Raw genomic sequence first — 21,577 nt, 5'->3', positions numbered from 1 at the left:
CGTTGGATGGACATGCAACAGTCACTGCTGCTAGAATCGTGTGTTGACTGACAAAGCCTTGCGTAAACAAGTCAGCCTCGAAATCTGTGGCATGTACAGCCCATTTGCTATTATTTTTATATTTTTTACTCATTTTTCTAATTCATATGGAATTTATTGCAGCCCGTTTTCCATTTTTAGAATTGCTGCCCATTTTCTGGTCAGTACCAGGGTTAAAAAAATTAACTCAATATGTGGGAAATTTTGAAAATTCGCAATTTTTTGCTGGGGAACAAAATATTCTTAATCCAAAAAATAGTAGCCATACTAAAACAAATTTAAAAACAAATTTAAAAATAAATCCAATGAAATACAGTATAAGATATCAGTGAAGAACAAAAACAAAAAAAAGAAACTAATATCCCATTTGCTATAATTTTTTTGGAATTTTCAACCCCTTTTGATATTACTTTTAACAGACACTGACCATACTCTTTGGCCAGGCCAGAATGCATCTTGCAGCCCAGTAAGTCGGAGAAAACCAATAGGCCTAGCTTGGGTATTCTTTAAAAAGAAATACTGGGCTACCTATTTCCCAAAGAAAAAACTGCTGGGCTGATCATATTGTTAGACGGGCCATAGAGACCGCACAACCCAGTTTATAGCCTGCTCCTCCGAATTACTACTCAAAAAAAGTTGTGCAATTCTATTGTTAATTGACTATACGTTGAAAATGATGTGGGTCCCAGATATCAGCAGGGTGGATTAGAGTAAAAAACGAGGGGTTCATCTGAGTAGTAAAAGAGGCGCTTGCTTGTGTTTGGGAGTGGACCTGGTGGGTCCGTACTGTCATACTCACAACTACAGTCCTATCCCGATTCACTATGTTGACAAGGATCGTTTCAAAAAAAAAACTATGTTGACAGGGTCGGACGGCGGCGCCGCGGCGAGCGCACCAAGGCGGAGGATAAAGTGTTGTCGCCAATGTGCTGGGTTGGGTTGGATATTCTTATTGAAAAATAAAAATGGACCAGAACTAATTACAACGTTGGCTAAGAGTTGCATGGGTCTGCTAGTTGCAGGAAGAAAATGCTGGGAGAAAGAAGACTGGTCGTTGTCTTTGCCTAAGAATAATATCGACTGAATGTAACGACACTACCATAGGAAATAATATCCTCCTGTTAAATCGTGAATTTAAAGAACTGGTGCATGAGCATTTAGCTTTATTTATTTATTTACTTATTTATGTTTAGGGGACCGTGAGCATGTAGCTGGGCCGGATTCATGTGAGATCCTCCCTTCCAGTTAATTATGGGCTTCTCTATTGGGCCTTCATCAGTGGGCTGCATGTTATCAACAAGTGGAAAATGTGTTCCGTACGAAAAATAGTATGCGCTACATAGGGTACGGGGCACTAAAGGATCGAACCATGCAACGACTTCCAAAACATTGTGTTTGTCGTTGTAACAACACATTTATTCAACCAACAGACGGAATATACTACTGATTGTACATTGAAAACAACAACAGCAGCAGCAACCAGGGCTGGGGGTGCAACAGAAGTAGTAAGCAGGCCAGAAGAGTGAAGACGCAACTCTCTCTTCCAAACCAAACATCAACCATCATTACAAAAGGGCTACCAAAAAAGAATAAGTGTATGCATCAAACTAAATAAAGATCCTACTACATCAAGTGTACGCATCTAACTAACTGGCTCAGTTAGATGTTACTATTTATTAAGCTGTGGAGATTGGCTGACGGCTTGAACCAGATGGGTGCCTGACGGGGGAAACTCCAGCCAGCAGGTCGAAGTCTGATACTTGCGACCCTCTCTCCTACTTTGGGCTGCAGAGGGTGGCGGCACATATCAGGGTATGATGCATGCAGAGACGCATGGTACGCTGTGTACACACAGTTTTGCCTGATGAACAAAACCACGCTGCCACCATGATCCTTGTCGTCGGTTATCTCCTGGTTAATCGGATAATTCAGTCTGACAAACAGAGAGCGTGTACCAAGGCTACTTACCAACCTCCAGTCAAAAATTCCTGAAGGCCTAGAGAAGATGGGATCCTGCTTAAAGACCTTGCAGTGACTGTGATTGTATTCCGCAAAACAACACGTCTGGTACGTGCGAACGATCATCAATCGTTCGCCATCGTATGATCGAGCCAGGAACCACCTGCAACTGCCATGCTGCTTTTATTTGAAAGGTTCTGGGATTAGGAAGGGTAGGGACACTAGGCGACCTACAACATCATATCAAGTTGGAGTCAAATAACCCTCAAAAAAATTTGGAGTCAAATAAAAAAGGGCTCTTGATGTAGTCAATCTTAAGAACAACATGTTATGAGCATGAATATTTTTTCACTAAATGTTGACAGTAATATAAGCAAGCCATCATGATATCATAGGAAAGTAACATACTACTATAACAGTCGTTTGTAGCGATGACTGGAGTAGGCCAGCAATACGTCCAACCATAGAAGGAGTCGACGTCGTAAATGAAGCCCTTGTGTTCAATGGCATCGGAGAACCATGGAGGATGTATGATCCTGCGATGGACGTGTAGATTTATCCACTTACCGAAGTGACCTGTCAGATAGGCGAGACCGCAGTTGAAGAATGCAATTAGCCTAAAGTCTTTATAATTCGCAGATCTTGTGGGCACTTGGCAGATTACAACCTTGAGCAAATCAAACTTGGTATCTTGTTGGCTACTGTAAGATTTCGAGTATTCTGGGCTGCGGTACCAAAGCAGTGCAGTGTTAATCGAAGGAAGGGGGATCAATCGCCGGGTGTAGACCTCCATGAGCATCCAGCTGCTGCGACCGTCGACGAGCACCATCCAAGACGTGTTCATGTCGACCTAGTACATATCGTTAATGTAGTTGAGGGTGACGGGGATTGGATCGCAATCAAGGGGGTTGATGCTCGCCACCCTATGATCGTTATGCTGCGTGACATGCCGTTTCTGAAGATCAGGCGACATCAGCAAGCAAGGAGCTGGCTTAAAAAGCTCCGGCCTGAGGGCTTTGAGTAAACGGTACAACCCCGACGAGCACGCGGCGGGCAGCATGGTACTGAGATTGTCCACACGCGAAACAATGAGCTTGATTACCTCTATGGGGAGCGAATTCCAGCCACTCTTTCAGCGGACGCTGCTCGGTTCTGCCATTGTTAGTGCTTGGGTTTCAGACGAGGGGGGAGGCGCCTTAGCGGGGATGGAAGATTGGACGAGATTATGTGCAGACAAAGATGGAGAAGCAAATATGTGTTGTGGGAAGTGGACAGGTGATGATGACTACAACACGCCGCTTGACTTACGAGACACATACCAGCAGCGTAGGGTCATATCGATGCCAGACAACTTGCTTGGGTGATCACAGTACTGGTACTCCATACAGTACCTACTACTATGCCCTAACTTGCTTGAGTAGAGTAGTAGTGGAGTAGGACTGGAGAAGTGGTATATTCTAATCTAAAAATAGTTACAAAGTTCAATGCCCAAGCATGTAACTACTCCGAACCGCCATCGGTGCTAACTCCAATCCCTAGCAAACGTTCGCTGGGAGACATGGCAGTTGCAAACGCCCGCGACGCAGTTACAGTACGTGTGTAAGGGTGGCAGTTTTGTCAAATACTATGGCTTAAAAACTGGCCACCGTCGGATGGAAATCTGATGGTTACGTGAGATTCACCAGGATTGAGCTCGTGGCGAACAATCACCAGATATCATTACTAAAAAGGTTAAAACACCCGGGGCTATAACTTGCACCGGCTGACCACTAACAAAGATACTAACATAGTTGTAAAATGGTCAAAAACTGTGTCTACGTGGTGTTTGTAATTATATGCAAAAAAATTAGCAAGATGCCCGTGCATTGCATGGAACATCAAGATGCATTTTTTACAAAACACCTGTTGTGATTGGCCCATGCAGGAGTAATCGCATGCGTAAAAACTAATGATATCTTGAGAATTTTTTCGATGAAATGCTATGTCGGCCATTTCATCGAAAAAATGATATCTCGAGAAAGATGATAGAGGTGAGGAGGAGTGGGGCATGGTGGTGACTGGTGGTCGGACTGGGCGGAGGCATGGGGATAGACGGCGTCGACAACGACCATCATGCCAGATTGTTCTAGAGACTTCCTTTTTTAATTGCTCAACAATGAGGTTGTGGGAGATAAGGATGAACGAGGCAAGGCCTTATCTGTAAATGTGGAGAGAGGTGTGGGTATCTTTTGTAAAATTGTCATAGTTTGCTTTCAATCCGTCAGATATAGACCGGACAGTCTATATTATAAGATGACAGGCACACCATTATCACCAAGTCGGTTTTTTCTCTACTCCTACTCCTATAAAAGACTCAGTTGGTGATGGTGGTGTGTCTGCCATCCGCCATTTCTGACCATTAGATCTGCATCTAAGGGTTGTGATGTAAGTTGTGGCATTTTGCAACAATTCCCACTTCTCTTCTCCAGTTTACACAAAACCCCTTAGTATCTTCAAACCAACCACATTCCTCCCTTACTTCATCAAAACAGCCCAAAGAATATATTTGGAGTGAAACATAAGATACTTTTAGTGATGTGTATATCAAAAGTAAAGTGTTTTCTTTCAAATTTGTGAATATGTATTATTCTACTTTGGATCCGTTGCAACGGACGGGCTCATTGTTATAAAGGTTTATCTCTTGCATTCTCCCCAACCAACACCTAGTGTACTGGTCCGGGCCAGATGCTCGCAGCGCGATGACCTAAGTTCGAATTTTGTCCTAAACTTTAGCTTTTTATATTTTTTAATATATACTTCTATCACTACTGTACTGGTAGTGGAACCCACAGAGTACTTAGAATACAAGATTAAGGATGGATTTGTTTCTTTTTAACTTTCTGTATGAATCTGTAGCCAGCCTGCAAGTCATGTACAAAGGTTTAACGGAGGGGTTTGATGGAGGCGAGGAGGCATGTTCAGCCGGGCGTGCAGCGGACGGCGCAGTACTATTCGATTTGACAGCTACAACTAGTATATTATAAAAAACAAAGAAGAGTAGTAGAGATAGAGATAATAATAGAGACTAGGGAGGAGCACCATCTACTGCTTAGTGGGCTACTCCTGCGCTCCATTCGGCGTCCGCAACGTCCCTACAACCACTCCCTCCTGCGCTCCATTCGGCGGGCGCTGTTGAAATTTGGGGAGCGCACTCTCGCGACTGCTGGCAGCGATGAGTTCACTGACGATGACTCCTTCCCCGACCTCAGCACCTCTTCCTCAACGACATGGGCGACAACCTCAACGCCAACGGTGCTGCTCCCGTTGCACCGTATGTGTTGTTCTCCTTCCTGTTCAAAATTGTGGTAGAATTCATGTTTCTAGTCTGTGTCCTAGATTCGATCTGTTCATCTACTATGCTAGTCCACATGATTAGTTTAATCTCTGTTATAGTCGTCATGATTTATTTTGTGCTTATTCGGACTAAATCTCATAGTAACTTGCTCATATATTCAACTGGCGGAACATCCCCAACAGCCACTCCCATTTCATGGACGTCCTGGTCGATGCCTCCAAGGAGCCCTTCGTCTATTGCTATGAGTGCCCGATGCCGTTTTGGGGCTCACCGGCAGACATCTTGCATCACCTCACGCAGGCGTGCGACGATCACTACTGGCCCTTGGCGGAGAACATCAAGTATGAGACGTGCTACCCGTTCACCATGCCGGAGTCGCTAGAGGATCACCGCTGCCTGCTAGTCTCGGAGGAGGACGGCAGCGTCTTCCTCTTGATCATGGGAACCAGTGAGGCCCGCGCAGGCCGCCGCCCCGTCTCTATAGTGTGCGTTAGGGGCGATGCCGCTGACGCTGACACTGACACGAGGCCGATGTACGGGTGCGTGCTCACTATTACTACCCCTCGGAGGTACGTGGGCGGCGACACTGGCTACGTCGAGCTGACATGGACTCTACCGAGCTGGGACCTTCTCGTCGATGTGGACATGGAAGACGCATGGTATGATTTGACCCCCAACAATGTGCACGGGGACTCCAACGAGGTTCACCTGGACATCTGCATTACCAAGTTAAATGTTGATCATTAGTATTTGCTCAATGTAATCTGCTGTCTAAGGATGTGGAGACTTCCATGCATGATCTTGCTCTATTGGAGTGTCGCGCATGAATAAAAGTGTATCCATTTATGGTTTAGTCTAGAATCTTCCATGTACGAATTTTTACTACAGTACTGGTGAATAACTTATGATGAACCATTTCTTACATCTCCTCTGCCGCCTTCCAAGTCATCCTGATTTAATCCCTCTGTCTAGGTGTATAAGGGCATGGTTAATACTTAAATAGTATAGCCAACTGTTGACTATAAGAAAGTGCCATGTCATCTGTAGCCAACATGTATAACAATGGATACTCAAAAAATAATTCTTGAAGATCATTTCTTGCAAAGCACAATAAGTGTTATTTCTTCACAAGTTTTGGATGCAGGTTGAACAGTTGAACGCTTTTGTTTGCAAAAGATACTTTTTGTCTATTTCACCCGGATGTTTGTGAGCTCTAGAGATGAAATAATATCCAAAGAAACCTATCGATACCCATTACACATGAGATGACCCCCACATCCTTTGTCAAAATAAACAACTCCCCGATCAATGCATTTCACTCTTCCGTGCAACGCACGGGCACCTTACTATAGATTAGTATGACCAAAAATTGAACTAACATTATATATAGTACGATAAATGCTGATGCATGTCACCTAAAATTATATCATTGAAAACTATGTTCAAATACGAATCCAACGATATTGTTTTTGTTGACATGCACTAACATTTTGTCAGTTAAATCTTCAGTCAAATTCAATGGGGGATAAACCACGACCGATGTAGTACTAGTGTAGAGGGCGGCGCTGCACAGGAGTCTCACCCCGCTCGTGGCGCGGCAGTAAAGCCGTCATATCACAAAACCCAACCACTCCCAGTAATAAGTGGCCTGGTAAAATAAACGGACAAGCAACCATCACATCCCTCCGTCTTTTTTGCATTTCATCTCTCTGCATTTACTTTCTCCGGTTCATCTCGCACACTCGATCCCTAGCTACTACTCCTAGTATCCCTAGCTACTACTCCTAGGGCCAGTTCTTTTGGCGGCTTAAAAATAAGCCGTCTCTTCCCTAGCTTTTCCCATAAGACTAGTCACAGTGGAGAGTAACATTAAGGCGCCTCACTCATTTATTTGGGCTTCACAACTTGTTAGGCAAAAAATTCGATACAGGGTGTAGGAAGCGGTTTGGGAATTTGCATGCCTTTCTGACCAGTGAGATACTCCGTACAAAGTATGACAGAGAAATAACCACAGAGAAGGAATATAAAGGTAAACAATCAAACGAGCATTTTTGCATTGAATCATTTATCAAGCTTGACTAGTGCTATTTTCTACTTTTACAAAAACCGCATCGTAATGTTAAAACGTGCATTTGCACGTACATAAGTAATAGTAGTACTCCCTCCATCTAGGTGTATAAAGTCTTCCCTCCTTCTTGGTCACGGTGCACAACCAAAGATGACTTATTCACCTGGATGGAGGGAGTAGCAGAGTCTGCAAGCATATATAGAGAGAGACGTGTAGTGCGATAGTATATAGTAAAGTTTGTGCTATATGCACCTACTTACAAAATGCGTACGGATACACAAGGTTTCCAAACTTTCCCTCTTACATACTTAATTAAGGATGCTAATAATTCCCGAACGTTCGGGATTTATCATTTGCGTCCCAAAACTAATGAGATCACCTTACGAAACTAAAGTATACTCCTACTAAAAGCAACAACGCTCGCAGGAGCGCTTGCGGCGCGCCAGGAGTGCCCTGGTGCGCGACCGTTTCCTAGCGCACCGACACAATGCCTCTTCCTCAGCCTCACAACTCGTGATGTGCTGATTGGCGGCTTGCCCGTGGGCGAGCGCGATCTCACCGGTGTGGTGATCCGGCGCCAACAGGTACTCCTCCTCGCTGGAAGCGTGCACCCGGTCCACATACCGCCAAGCGTAGATGAGGCGCTTGGGCCCGACTGCACTCAGTGCTTTGGCACGGGCGTCCTCCGCCACCCTCACGACCCTTGCACGAGCCTTCTGCGAAAGAGCCAATTGCCTGACTCTCTCAGATGCGACATAGACCTGCCAGGCAGCTTGCCCCGCGGCGCGCTTCTCTTCCTCGGCCTTCTTCTCCGCCTCTATTTTGGCTTTCTTTGCTGGCGGCAAAGCCTCCCACATGGCGACATCCATTTCTTTCCAAAGCTCCTCAAGGCTGTGGGGGCTCGGCGGGCGACGCGGTGTTCTCCTTGTAGCGGGGAGCCGACGCGAACTTCGACGCGTGTGCTGGCGAGATTGGGAACGCCGAGGCATACACCTTGATGCGTCACAGCGAGGAGTGGAATGCCCACGCGTCCTCCTCGATTAGTGGCGACGAGGAACGGAACGGCGACGCGTGACCGTCCAGGCGGTGCAGCAAGGGGCGCCTAGGGCTTGGGAGGGGTGATGCCATGGTGGTCGACGTGAGAGGGAGGGGGAGGAGATAGCGATGAACGTGAGCGTTCTTCTGAATGTCATGGGAGGCGCAGTATTTATAGTGAGCAATGGCACACCTACGTAAGATATGGACTGAGCTGCAATGACTTAACTGCAGGTCCAGTTGCATCAGTGACATGTGGGCCAGACCCCTGGTGGGCCCATATGTCAGTGACCCAATGCACCTGCAGCTAAGTAACTGAAGCAGTGTCCCGGAAGATATGTTGTGTGATTAACGTAACAGCTACTCCCATCACATGCTCAGATTTCAAGGTGCATTAATTCATCACATGCGAGGATTATGAGAAACTTGACCAATGCATGTACTTCATGTATGCATGCATTGCACTTAATGCATTGGTAAACACAATTCTTTGAGAAAGACGAGCGCATTAATTGAGTGCTTTTACAAACTATGAAAATTATTCCACCACTCAGCATCTACCTTGGTTGGTGAGATTTTTGAATTAAGCCCTATAAACCGGAAAGGAGGTAGTATGTGGGCATATTTGTTGGAGTAAATTACGGGGGAGGGAAGGGGTGGAAATATTGCTGGTCACAATGGATTGGACGAGCGCGGGGGGAGGAGAGTCATGCATGTAGATTTTTTCCACACGGGGTGGAGTGGTGGGACCGTCGGAGGGAGAAGGAGAGTCTGGCAGGCATATTGTTTCCACACATGGAGAGGAAAAGATTTGGAGACGAATGGGCTTCCTGCATGTATGGGGAACGTGCATAATAAGTCTCATCTTGCATGTTGGACTAGGTATAGTCTCAAGTCATTACAAACATACACGCCCCACACATGTTCATATTTCAAGGTGCACTAAATTATTGCATGCGATGATTAAGGCTGGCCATAATGGTGGTATCTTAGCTGGTATCATGCACACGGGAATAACAAACATGCTGATGTGGCAAAGAATTAAAGAAAAGAGGGGGGTTAGAGTAACTAGTGTTCATGCATGCATTGGTAAACACATTTTTTTGTGAAGAACAACAACATTAGTTGAGTACTTTTGCAGACTACAAAAACTATTCCATCGCCTCTATCTTGCTAAGAGTAGGTGAAAATTTTGAATCGAGCCCTTTAAACTAGAAGGGAGGTAGTAGTACTCTAATAGCTCTTGTTGTGATGACAAGATAGGACATGACACGCACCTGGATAGAGGAACTAGTAGTCTGCATTGTGCATTTAAGTTTTGTCTGAAGTCAATGTACCTCTACTTTGACCAAACTTATAGAAAAATGTATCAACATTCACAATGTCAAATCAACATTTTTTTACTCATTATAAAACGTAGTTCTTATACTCATTATAATCAGTATTGTAGATATTGATATTTTTAGTATAAATTTGGTCAAACACTTTGCAAACGGTTGACGGAAGTAAAAAGGACCAGAGGGAGTATCATGCATGCGGAGTAGGAAAAAATGCTCATTTATAGCCGGTTGAAGTCTCAAAGGGCGCGACCGCGCGAGGGAGGCGAAGGTCGTGGGAGGCGCGACGGTTGACGGAATTAAGTGAAGTTACCCACGCGCTGGCATGGCGTGCGAACATGCAGAAGCTATACCGTTAGGCCTACGATATGGGTCAAGTAGACATGACATCTAGCGGGTCCCGCATAGTTCTCGAGAACTCTTTGGGGGCTTGCAGCCGTTTATCCACCTGGCAAGCCAGCAACCCCACGCCATTCGCACGCCCTACTCATCCTCGTCTTCTACTAGTACAGTACCTTACAACAGTTTGCTCCTAGTCGTCCCGTCCTTTCACATTACACCAGTTCAACTTCTCCTAACCCAAAATCCATGGCCTCCCAAATCTCCATGGTCGCCGCTGAGTACTAGGTTAGAGCCATCACCGGCTATGAGTTCATCGTCATCTACACACGTGGATCCGTGACGGTGAAAGCATGCCTTGCTCACTTCCTACGCATGTTCAAAAGTTCAACGGATGAGTTGGTCGCTGGGCTAGATGTTGAGTACACCACAGTCCTGCAAGGAGAGAAGATTCTAAAGGAGGCAGAGAAGAAGAAGCTCGCTGTGATCCAGGTTTGCGTACATAACGTGTGCTTGGTCTACCACATATGCCATGCCGACATTGAGTGCTAGGATTTTAAGAACTTCCTCAAGGACGAAAGAGTGAAATTCCTTACTATAGACTTTAGGAACGATAGGGATGTCCTGGGTCGGATAGGCCTCGTTGTAAGCCAGCCTTCGATCTCTAGAAGGCAAGCCTGGTGTCCTCCTCTCAGCCTTCAATGCTGACCCTGGCAGCAGCAAATTTAATCCTTCATACGCTAAACTGAAGAAACCTCACCACGAGTTTCATCATGCATGGGAGTGTAACGACCCGACCTCAGACGGTCAAGTATCTGTGCTTAAGTGTCATCCCTGGATCGGTATGTTGACACACACAGTAGTCGACGATTTATAACAAAGGTAAATCACATGTATAAGATAACGTAAATACTATTAACTCAATCCAAATAGCGGAAGTAACAACATGGTTGTGGATTCCCATCAACACCAACGGCAAAGTTGAGTGTAGAAATCGTAACCCTAACGTATCACTTGCTCGTCGTAAGATTCCTGCAACATGAGACATTGCAGCCACAAAGGGTCAGTACATTGAATGTACTGGCAAATTCACACCAGAGGATAATGATGAATAATGACTATCACTACATGCATATATGGCTGGTGGAGGCTCTATGGTTATAATGTTTTTGCGAAAAGCCAATTTTTCCCTACTGCAAAGTAATATATTTTATTTAACTACAAAGTTGGTTGAAAACATTGAGTATTGTAAACCCCATCTCAATCCCAATTAAAAGGTAATTAATAACCCAAAAAATTACTTTAGAGTGATGAGATAAACATGATAATCCAAGAACTAGATACTCAAGATGTCCATAACCGGGGAGACGGCTAATCATGATTAGTTTGTACACTCTGCAGAGGTTTGTGCACTTTTCCCCACAAGACTCGATCTCCTCCGTTGGATTTCTCGCACTACATGATGTTTGAGAAACAGATGAGTGAGACATAGTCTTTCCGAAGAGGTCCCCTTAACCGATAGATAGGCCGGTACACCTATAATCCCCTACATCTGCTAGCCCATCATGGAAAGGTTTCTCACAACTTACTCAACTATGCCAGAGCCCATAATGGCATGTGGCAGCACATGAAAATTTCCAGCATGAATAATCTTATGATCCCTTTGAGCCTGGGTGGCGGTCCACAGGAAAATCACACGGTACCCCGGGATTTCCAAAAATACAGGCAATCACTGGGTTCCCCAGGTGCCTCAATCCACCCAGATGTGTATTAAAGTTGCCACCTTAAGTTAACCATTAATTAACAACTCACATCTGTCATGGACACTCTTAAACCCAATCCACGTCTACGAGCATAGCATGGCAATATAAGCATAACGTAGAACTCGCAAGGTTTGATAATAAAATAGGTGAATAGGTACTACCTCAATCTACTTCCCAACCCACAATTTATTCAGACCCTAACCATGCAATTGTTTGAGGGTTGATCTAATGCAATAAAACTGGGTAGTAAAGAGGTATGATCAAAGTATGAACTTGCCTTGTACTGTTGATGAAGATGATTCACACTCATAACTCTTGATAGTTCTACTCGTCATACTCCCTTCAATCTATCGTGAGCAAGCAATAGTAACCACACATAAGCAATCACTCAAAAAATCGGGAAGAACGAAGAAGACAGTTTGGAAAACATCAAAACCAAGCAAATAACTCTTGCAACATAAACAATTTCTAACAGTACCAAAATTATGTGAATTTGGCCTTATCAGAAAGTTTAGGTCAAGAGCTTCGATTTGCAAAAAGAATCAACTAAATCGGAGTTACGAAACTCAAGTTATGTTCAAAAGAAGTTCAAATACAAATCTGTTTGAATTCAAATTTTAAAACTTTCAAAAACATGTTTAAGTTGATTTACTGGATAGAGGGGTTCGTAATGAAGAAGTGGGTGTTGGTTTCATTGGATTTGGACAAACGAGTAAGAAGTAGCGTAGGTTTGAAGAACGGGGACTAGCTTGTAAAGAAAATAATCACCGATAGGTCCCTGGCCGAAATTAAAAGAAAAAGAAAAAAAAACTATCGAGCGAACACTCGCTAATAGAACCTAAATGATGAAACCGTTTGCTTTAGAGGTTTAGAAAACGAACATTCTCTAAATAGAAAAAAATGCTTAGAGAAAAAAAACAAATGGATCTGGATCCTTAGATCTAGATCGAACGGACGAGGAGGGGCGGCGGTTACCGCGGCGATTGGAGTCGCCGGCGACGGAGAAGACCGCGGCGGCGGCGGCGTCTTCGGACGAGACGGCGACTTCGGGGCTCGGCGGCGTCGGGCAGAGGCACCAGGAGGAGCGGCGCGTCGCGGCGAGGATGATGGCGGCGTCGGCGGCGGTCCATGGCGACGGGACAGAGCGGGGTGGAGGCAGCTCCGACGAGATGTGTGGCGGCAGTGGCAGCGCAAGATGCGGCGCTAAGCAAGGAGAGAGAGGGGTCGGCGGCGCGCGGTATTTAAGGAGGGCGGGGCGACTCCGTGGCGTGGGCGAGGGGGAAGAGGAGGCCGGGGCGGGCACGGCCTCCCATGGCGACGCGGCGTGCGTGTGGTGGAGTCCGGCTGGAGCTCGAGGACGCGCTATGTTGGGCTGGGCTGGGCCTGCTAGCTGGGCCGGCCCAGTCGGAGGGAAAGGGGTTTTTTAAAACATTTTTCCAAACAAACAAAAATAACAAAACCAAAATAAATAAAAATATTATATAGGCATATAATATATCAAAATAATTAGAAAAAGAATTTCTACAACGTGAACATTTTTCTTGCATCAAATAAAATCCATCAAAAGTTAAATAAAGCAAAGAGTGCTACTAGTCTAATAAAATCTAATAAAAATCATTTTAAAAAGACCTAAATTAATTCAAATTTAGTTTTTTCCAATTTTCTTATGTAGGGAATCATGTTACCCTATTTTCCATATATTTTTATTTTGGAGAAAAATAATTTGAATAAAACTCAAATAACTCCAAATTGAAAATAATTTCAAATGGACTTTAAATTTGAGTTCTTTGAAACTTCCAACTCATATTTGATATGTTTTGAATAGGTCATTTTATCTTCTCTCATGAAAATCATTGAGTTGCTTAAAGTTTCTGAATTGGAAAATATTTCCAAAAAATATTCAAATATCTTCAAAACCCTTTTCATTTATTCAAATGGAAGAAGTCATGTCATCTTCTCTCTAGGGTTTTGTATTTGAAAAGAATTTGAATTCACGGAGATCATAAATGCAAAATGAAAGTTTGGGAAAGTCCTTTTATTCCCTCTCATTTAACTTCCAAAAAGTTTCGAATTACACTCAATTTCACTCAAGCAATCACACCATAATCAAACAATCAATCAAATATCTATTTATTATAACATTCCAAAATTTATAATTTTGGGATGTTACAAACCTACCACCCTTAAAATGAATCTCGTCCTCGAGATTCGGAGAGGCTAGAAAGAAATAGGTTAGGGTCGGGGTCTTCTCAAAATCCATCGATCGTCTCCAGGGGTATGGAGTGCTACCACCCTTATAAACATGGTAACGGTTCCAGGTAAACTCATATACTCCATCCTTATTCTTGACGGGGCTGGTCTTCTTAGATTTTTGGGAAAACTCCTTCTCTGGGCTCTTCCGGTAGCGGCATAACCTTTTCCACAATTCTTCTGTCCTTTCATCTTGGTAAGGTTATTCCAAGACTGGGTCTTCTTAGCTGACGGGTCTGGCGCCAATACTAAACAACTATCGATATCTCATGGTGGTCATCAATTTATGGTTTCTCCTGCAGGGAATGAGTCTAGGCTTCATTCTCACCGTATATCCTACGTGTGGCAAAAGTTGCCTTGTACAAGGGAAAAAATTGCTATACCATTCTAAGGTTTAAAAAAGGTTTAATATCATCGTCTCTCTACTATAGGTAAGTCACTCAGATTTACCATCCCATATAGCAAGGCGAATAATAAGAGTAAGTCGGTATGGTGATCAATCCATCCCGCACCCAAATCATTACCTTGTATACGGTTTAGCGAATCTCGCATTCTAACACTCAGTCATCCTCACAAGCATTGCAGAATTTTTCTTGTCGACGAACTAGGTTCGGATAAATCCATTGATTCTGCAATCCAAACAAACATCTATCGTTCCTTCGCAACTCTTAGGTTTTGCGTAAACTCCTATAAAAATCGTCTATTGCTAAAATCGTAACTTCTTCCAGGGTTTTTCCTTCAGCAAGGGTGTGCTTGCTTCTTGGCAGGTCCTGGGGCCTGTGGGTTATGGCCCATCTCATCACTTGTAAACCTTTAACTCATCATCGGGGCAACTGATCACTACTCCAACATCCAACCTCCCAGCATTCTTAAATCCATCCGATTCTACTATCTTTCTTTCTTCTATTGGCACCAAACTAAGACGTGATTACTCCGTCTCATCATGGAGTTACAATTGCTCCATATTACCAACATCATACCTCCTTTATATCAAATAGTACTTCCTCCCTTCCTACTCTCGGGGTATCGCACATATCGAGATAAAACTCGTACTTAATTTTGTCCAAAATCCACTTCGTGGAATATCCTCATCCTTTCCAGGGGTCAAGTGTCCTCATAGGGTACTACCACCCTTAAAATGCACAAATCTTCCATAGACCATATTTCTCATATCCTCGAAAATGGTCAAAATCTTTCTTCACAGAGTAACAACTCATAAAATCCATCAGTACCGATGATGCTAACTTTATTGATCCTCAAATTACTACAATCTCCTGCATATCCATTACATGCCTCAACTCAACACCTCAATACTAAAAACGAAATGTTCTCACAACTACTACTATATTCCTTTTTAATAACAACTATTTACCATGAGTCTCCTTCTCATTGGGACAATCTCTGGCAAAGTGCCCTGCTTTATTGCAGCAGAAACATATTACTTCTGACAAGTCTCGAGGTTTCCTTTTTGGGCAACTGTTGCAGTAGTGCCCTGACTCCCTGCACCTGAAACAGGTGATATGACTCAGGTCCTTCCTGGATTCCAATCTATTTCTCTTCCTGGACCTTTCCATTCCAATCAGGGCTTCTATTTCCTATGGGTCATATTCTACTTCCTCTGTAGGGAATTCTACTAGATCCCCATTCAAACAATTCTGGGAGATGTGTCCTTCTTCTCCACATGAATAGCATGACTTGGTGCAGGGTTTAATTGGGCCTTCTTCGGGTGTGTCCTCCACCTCTTCCTTCATCATAGGTTCTTCTAAAATTTCCATTAAGGCTCCTTTCATTGCTTCTTTCTTCTGCTGGATGGTTCTTTGTACCATGGGGTAAATGCGACACTGAGCAGGGTAGTGGGTAGTCCCTTCACACAAGAAACAAGTGATCTGCCTAGTTGGGTGACTTCCTTCACAATGAGGGCATTCATCCCTGTGTTCCTTATGGTTGTGTCCTATTTCTCCACAAATCTTGCATGCACAAGGTTTCTTCATATCCTTTCCATAAGGCTTCAACTTCCGGGACACAAGACGAGATCTTTGCAGAGTCAACTTAAATTCTTTCCAAGTGGTTACTCCTTGACATCCATTGATGGTTTGGTACATCCTCCACCTAATAGCATCACCTCTTTCAAAGCACTGAAGAGCATGCTGGGTCATATCCTTTCCGGCTACAGAGTTATTCTCCATATGATCCTCCATGTTCTGAATCCATCGGTCTGTCTCCAATTGACTCATCGGTCCAGAAAATATGGTTTCATCTCCGTTCATCCTCTATTGGGTCCATGGGTTTTGGGGGTGAGATGAGAGAGATGGAGAGGGATACACACAATACAAACAATAGTTTTGAAAAGACAAATTTTATTTTGTGGCTGTCAAAAAAACATCAAACAAATGACATCTCACAATCGTTGCATCTAACGTAGGTATATAATAGGGGTTTGGTCTTCTAAAGGCCAATAAATCTTCAAGGTCGTCTAACTCTTCAAGTCTTGTTCATGCCTCCAATGGCTTCTTCCGATCATGCTTGTCTTTCTCAAATTCTTTTGCCAGATCCTCTTTGTTGACAAAAAGTTTCTCATGACATCCTTAAATATTCCTGGTGTTGCGTTCCAAACTTCTGGGTTTCAACATCCTTGGCATTAACCATGGCCCTACTGTCCTTTAGTTCCCGACGAATCTCCGGTATCTTGAGGTTTTGCTCCTCCAGCTTGGCTACTTTCAGCTTCTGGGTCCCGAGTTTTTCACGAAACACTTCTTTGTCAAAATACGGCTTCCTGAAGGTCCATAAAAAATTTCTTCATGTAATACTCCAGATCCTGGCGATACACCAACTAAGGTTAAAACTGCATCCTTTGCTGATAGATGCCCCATCAGCCTTCTTGTCATCCAATCCTTCCAAAGAAATGCATGCTTACTCAGCACGGTGGCAATAGCATAAGCGGCCGATATAGCCGTGTTTCTGCTCTTGTCATTTCCATGAGCTATCATTCCATAGTTGATATCTCTTGCCTTAGGGTTTTCTTGACAAAATCTTTGAGTTCTAATGCTCCAATAGTCTGCCAAGTTCCATAAGGGTAATCTTCCTAGGTCATACAAATCTGGAAAATTCTATAGGGCCTTCAAACTCTCCTAGTCTTCGGAGTCTTCAACCGTTGTAGTTTCCATTATTATAATGCACGGTAAAATCCTCTTCATTCCGAAATGATCTTACTTGTCCGATATCTTGTCCTTCTCGGAGTGGTCTCATCAGCTGAATCTTCGCATGGTCAAAAGGGGAAAAAGGGGGGTATGGTCTCACTACAAGGGAATATTTGAATAAGCTCAGAAGAGAACAGAGATAAAAGATCTTTTTGAAAAAAAAGTTTAAGAGAAAAATCTTTCCCTATGGGCTTGCCAGTTTCTAGGGGTCACGTCCTACAGTCAACATGTGCTCTGATACCATCTTGTAGCGATCCGACCTCAGACGGTCAAGTCTCTATGCTTAAGTGTCATCCCTGGATCGGTATGCTGACACACACAATACTTGAGGATTTATAACAGAGGTAAATCACATGTATAAAATAACGTAAATACTATTACCTCAATCCAAATAGCGGAAGTAACAACATGGTTGTGGATTCCCATCAACACCAACGGCAAAGTTGAGTGTAGAAATCGTAACCCTAACGTATCACTTACTCGTCGTAAGATTCCTGCAACATGAGACGTTGCAGCCACAAAGGGTCAATGCATTGAATGTACTGGCAAATTCACACCAGAGGATAATGATGAATAATGACTATCACTACATGCATATATGGCTGGTGGACGCTCTATGGTTATAATGTTTTTGCGAAAAACCAATTTTTCCCTACTGCAAAGGAATATATTCTATTTAACTACAAAGTTGGTTGAAAACATTGAGAATGGTAAACCCCATCTCAATTCCAAATTAAAAGGTAATTAATAACCCAACAAAATTAATTTAGAGTGATGAGATCAACATGATAATCCAAGAACCAGATACTCAAGATGTCCATAACCGGGGACACGGCTAATCATGATTAGTTTGTACACTTAGTAGAGGTTTGTGCATTTTTCCCCACAAGACTCAATCTCCTTCGTTGGATTTCTCGCACTACATGATGTTTGAGAAACGGATGACTGAGACACAGTCTTTCCGAAGAGGTCCCCTTAACCGATAGATAGGTCGGTACACCTACAACCCCCTACATCTGCTAGCCCATCATGGAAAGCTTTTCCATAACTTACTCAACTATGCCAGAGCCCATAATGGCATGTGGCTGCACATGGAAGTTTCCAGCATGAATAATCTTATGGTCCCTTTGAGCCTGGGTGGTAGTCCATAGGAAAATCACACGATACCCTGGGATTTCCAAAAATACAGGCAATCACTGGGTTCCCCAGGTGCCTCAATCCACCCAGATGTGTATTAAAGTTGCCACCTTAAGTTAACCATTAATTAACAACTCACATCTGTCATGCACACTCTTAAACCCAATCCACGTCTACGAGCATAGCATGGCAATATAAGCATGACATAGAAGTAACTCCCAAGGTTTGATAATAAAACGGGTGAATAGGTACTACCTCAATCTACTTCCCAACCCACAATTTATTTAGATCCTAACCATGCAATTGTTTGAGGGTTGATCTAATGCAATAAAACTGGGTAGTAAAGATGTATGATCAAAGTGTGAACTTGCCTTGTACTGTTGATGAAGATGATTCGTACTCATAACTCTTGATAGTTCTACTCGTCACACTTTGTTCAATCTACCATGAGCAAGCAATGGTAACCACACATAAGAAATCACTCAAAAGATCGGGAAGAACAAAGAAGACAGTTCGGAAAACATCAAAACCAAGCAAATAACTCTTGCAACACAAAACAATTTCGAATAGTACCAAAATTATGTGAATTTGGCCTTATCAGAAATTTTAGGTCAAGAGCTTCGATTTGCAAAAAGAATCAACTAAATCGGAGTTACAAAACTCAAGTTATGTTCAAAAGAAGTTCAAATACAAATTAATTTGAATTCAAAATTTAAAACTTTCAAAAACATGTTTAAGTTGATTTACTGGATAGAGGGTTCGTAACGAAGAAGTGGGCATTGGTTTCGTTGGATTTGGACAAACGAGTAAGAAGTAGCGAAGGTTTGAAAAACAGGGACTAGCTTGCAAAGAAAATAATCACAGATAGGTCCCTGGCCGAAATTAAAAGAAAACTAAAAACACTATCGAGCGAACGCTCGCTAACAGAACCTAAATGATGAAACTGTTCGCTCTAGAAGTTTATAAAATGAACGTTCTCTAAATAGAAAAAAACACTTAGAGAAAAAAAATGGATCTGGTTCCTTAGATCCAGATCGGACGAACGAGGAGGGGCGACGGTTACCGCGGCGGTTGGAGTCGCCGGTGATGGAGGAGACGGCGGCGGTGGCTCCGGGGCTCGGCGCTGCCCGACAGAGGCACCAGGAGGAGCGACGCGTCGCGGCGAGGATGTTGGCGGCATCGGCGGCGGTCCACGGCGACGGGACAGAGCGGGGTGGAGGCGGCTCCGGCTAGATGCGTGGCGGCGGTGCAAGATGCGGCGCGAAGCGAGGAGAGAGAGGGGTCGGCGGCGCGCGATATTTAAGGAGGGTGGGGCGACTCCGTGGTGTGGGCGAGGGGGCAGAGGAGGCCGGGGCGGGCACGGCCTCCCATGGCGGTGCGACGGCAAGGCATGCGTGCGGTTGAGTCCGGCTGGAGCTCGGGGACACACTGCGTTGGGCTGGGCTGGGCCTGCTAGCTCGGAAAGGGTTTTAAAAAAAAACATTTTTCCAGACGAACAAAAATAACAAAACCAAAATAAATAAAAATATTATATAGGCATATAATATATCAAAATTTTCAGAAAAAGATTTTCTACAATGTGAACATTTTTCTTCATCAAATAAAATCCACAAAATTTAAATAAAGCAAAGAGTTCTACTGGTATAATAAAATCTAATAAAAATCATTTTAAAAATACCTAAATTTATTCAAATTTATTTTTCTCCAATTTTCTGATGTAGGGAATCATGTTACCCTATTTTCCATATATTTTTATTTTGGAGAAAAATAATTTGAATAAAACTCAAATAACTCCAAATTGAAAATAATTTCAAATGGACTTTAAATTTGAGTTCTTTGAAACTTCCAACTCATATTTCATATGTTTTGAAGAAGTCATTTTATCTTCTCTCATGAAAATAATTGAGTTGCTTAAAGTTTCTGAATTGGAAAATATTCCAAAAAAAATTCAAATCTCTTCAAAACCCATTTCATTTATTCAAATGGAAGAAGTCATGTCATCTTCTGTCTAGGGTTTTGTATTTGAAAAGAATTTGAATTCACGGAGATCATAAATGCAAAATGAAAGTTTGGGAAAGTCCTTTTATTCCCTCTCATTTAACTTCCAAAAAGTTTTGAATTACACTCAATTTCACTCAAGCAATCACATCACAATTAAACAATCAATCAAATCCATCTATTTATTATAATTTATAACATTCCAAAATTTAGAATTTTGGGATGTTACAGGGAGTCGAAGACATTAGATGAAGATCACATCCTATATGCAGCAATGGATGCCTACCTTTGTTTAAATATCTACAAGGGTTGGATGAAGAAGTAGAGCCCAGTGTCCGGTTCAAGCAAAGAAGCGTCGGCGAAGAGGAAGAGGAAGAGGGACGAGGATGAAGTCGAGGACGTGGACTCGGACTCGGAGTACGTGGAAGTGCTGTCGCTCATGCTGGTTCTACTGCAGTGTTAAGCGGACTAATTGCTTAGTTTATTTTCAATGGTGTGTTGTGCTGAGGCCCCAGCAGATCTATGTTTATGTTCTTTCTCGTTATTTGAACTCTTTAGTACATACAGTAGTACTAGTACTACGTATCCCTCTGTTCCTATATGTAGTGTGTATACATTTTTTAGAAAAATTCTGATTTATAGTGCGCATTGGCAGCCATCCTGTACTTTGGACCCAAATAGCCTTGCACAACAGCGCACATGCAGCCTCCTCGCTTGTCGCTTCTGCTGAACTGCAACAGCACATGCCCTGGGTGGGGGTATTCCGCGTCCAAGATGCAACCTCCAGCTCACGTGTTGGTATGCGTGCCTATAACTATGCGCACTAGATATTGGAATGAAGGGAGTACTACTATTCTTCTTGCAGTTGGTACTACTGCTCATATCTTCGTGTTCCTACTGTACTTAATACGTTCGTACTAGTAGTATAATTTGGGTCAGTCGATTTGTGAAAGAAGTTCGATGGAGCGAAGGAAGAAGACGGCAGAGAAGCTACCCCAATATCTATATTAGGGTGGCAGGGTGCACATGATCTATCTTATGAGTGTTGGGTGTGGAATGCAGTCCGCCGGAAAAAAATGGATCGTGCCCGGGGTTAAACGGATGGCAGGGGGTGGGGGGAG

Source organism: Triticum aestivum, chromosome 2A (assembly GCF_018294505.1).
Source record: "Triticum aestivum cultivar Chinese Spring chromosome 2A, IWGSC CS RefSeq v2.1, whole genome shotgun sequence".
Classification (NCBI taxonomy): Eukaryota; Viridiplantae; Streptophyta; class Magnoliopsida; order Poales; family Poaceae; genus Triticum; species Triticum aestivum.
Note: the sequence above shows the minus strand (reverse complement) of the source record.